This window comes from Prunus avium, unplaced genomic scaffold, assembly GCF_965620075.1.
Source record: "Prunus avium unplaced genomic scaffold, drPruAviu1.hap1.1 HAP1_SCAFFOLD_43, whole genome shotgun sequence".
NCBI lineage: Eukaryota > Viridiplantae > Streptophyta > Magnoliopsida > Rosales > Rosaceae > Prunus > Prunus avium.
Genome location: NW_028276901.1, coordinates 55,001 through 57,500, shown reverse-complemented (window position 1 = coordinate 57,500; position 2,500 = coordinate 55,001).

Here is a 2,500-nt window from a genome sequence, read left to right as displayed (position 1 = left end):
CCAACACAAAAGCATACCGAGGACAACCCCAAGCAAAAATTCATTTGAAGCCAACCCATCGTCGCCCACAACTAGTGGGTGAATGGTGTGCTTCCCGGGGTTGGCATAGACATTCCCTCGCATGCAAAAGATTGTCGATGCGAAAGATTATCTATGCCAACCCCGGGAAGCACACCATTCACACACTCCCGACCGGTGTGGTGTGGCGGTGATTGGATAGTTACGGATTGAGCACTTGCCAAGGATCAAAATGTGTCATTTAGAAGAAACATTTTCAAAAAGTTTTTAAAATCTTGTGGGTTTGCAACTCATAAGAGCGTCACTTTCAACGTCCCCGGTATTGGATTGAGTTTCTAAAAACAACCGTGCACACCGAGGTTAAACTTTACCGGCTCCACTCCGACTCGCCGCTCGCCCACAATTTGTTTGCAACGAAACATTTGTTTTTAATTTTGTTGGTTTGAAATTGTTTTGAAAAGGTTCTTTAAATCTAGTGGGTTTGCAACTCATAAGAGCGTCACTTTCAACGTCCCCGGCATTGGATTGAGTTTCTAAAAACAACCGTGCACACCGAGGTTAAACTTTACCGGCTCCACTCCGACTCGCCGCTCGCCCACTAGTCCGAAGGCAACAAAACATTTGTTTTTCATTTTGATGAAAATTTCTGTTTTTAAATCTTGTTGGTTTGAAATTGTTTTGAAAAGGTTCTTTAAATCTTGCGGGTTTGCAACTCATAAGAGCGTCACTTTCAACGTCCCCGGCATTGGATTGAGTTTCTAAAAACAACCGTGCACACCGAGGTTAAACTTTACCGGCTCCACTCCGACTCGCCGCTCGCCCACAAATCCGAAGGCAACAAAACATTTGTTTTTAATTTTGATGAAATTTTTTGAAAACATTGGCTTGGCAAGCCCCAATCCGCGACTATCCACCCACCGCCACCCCACACGGGTGGTTGTTGTTGCGAAATGAGGTTGTGGTCGACATGCCCGTGCATTTGAGAAGGAGTTCCTAGCACTCCATGCTCTCCCATGCCAAAAAAAAGCCTAGACAACCCCATTTCGCAACTTTCCACGCCTTTTTTTTCCTCCCTCACCCATGGCGGCGGCATGGTGGCGGCGGCCGGATTCCGGCCACCACCGCCATGGGTGGCAGCCCCCCGACCCCGACACCAAACCCATAATACCGAGGCAACATATCGAGGCAACATGACATGGGTGTGGCGTGGGGGAAGGGGGCTGCAGCTAGGAAGGCATGGGCTGCCATGCATATGCAGGCAACACACACCCCCCTATATAGCATTTTATGCATTTAGCCCTTTGACAGGAAGAGACATCACCTATGCGCGAGGAGTCATAATGGGCTCTAAATAATTCAATACAAGGTATTTGGACGTGATTTTTTGCAGGGATACTAAGAAACATGCAATCTATGATGGGAAAAAGTTTCATAAATTTTTGAAGTCGGGAAGTATTTTTTATTATTTTTAGAAGTCGTAAAATTGAAAAAATCATTAAAACAAATCCGGGAGGAATTTTTTAGTTTTGTAAGTTGGAGAAGGTCCTAAAAATCATAGACTACTTATGGGGAGCTTATTGTGCGAGGAAATTTCAATAAAAACGGGGTTTGACAAGATTTGAAAAATTCTGTCGACATTTGAAAAAACCTGGAACCATGCTGCCGGCATGCTGCGCACATGCTGCGCGCAGGCTGCGCGCATGCTGCGCGCAGCCTGCGCGCATGCCATGGCAGGACAAGTTTCGCTAGCCTCACTGTCGACAGATGCGCAAGCTGCGCGCACGCTGCGCACAGGCTGCGCGCATGCTGCGCACAGACTGCGCGCACGCTGCGCGCATGCCATGGCAGGACAAGTTTCGCTAGCCTCACTGTCGACAGATGCGCAAGCTGCACGCAAGCTCCGCGCACGCTGCGCACAGCCTGCGCGCATGTTGTGCGCATGCTGCGCGCAGGCTGCGCGCAGGCGCCGCGCATGCCATGGCAGGACAAGTTTCGCTAGCCTCACTGTCGACAGATGCGCAAGCTGCGCGCACAGGCTGCGCGCACGCCATGGCAGGACAACTTTCGCTAGCCTCACTGTCGACAGAATCAGCACGCTGCAAGCAAGCTGCGCGCGCGCATGGCAGGACAAGTTTCGAAAAATTCTGTCGACAGGCTGCCGGCATGGTGCGCGCACGCTGCCGGCATGCTGTGCGCACGCTGCCGACATGCTGTGCGCACGCTGCGCACAGGCTGCCGGCATGCTGCGCGCAGCCCATGGCAGGACAAGGTCCGAAAAAATCTGTCGACATTTTTACGCCGTGGTAGGCTTCCGCTTCGCGTCACTTTGTCGACATTCAAGCCTACCATTTGTATTGAATTTTTCAAACCTTGTCAAACCCCATTATTCAAATGTCGAAAAATTTTGTCGACATTTTTACGCCATGATAGGCTTCCGCTTCGCGTCACTTTGTCGGAATGCATCGCATGGCGAGGTAAGGCC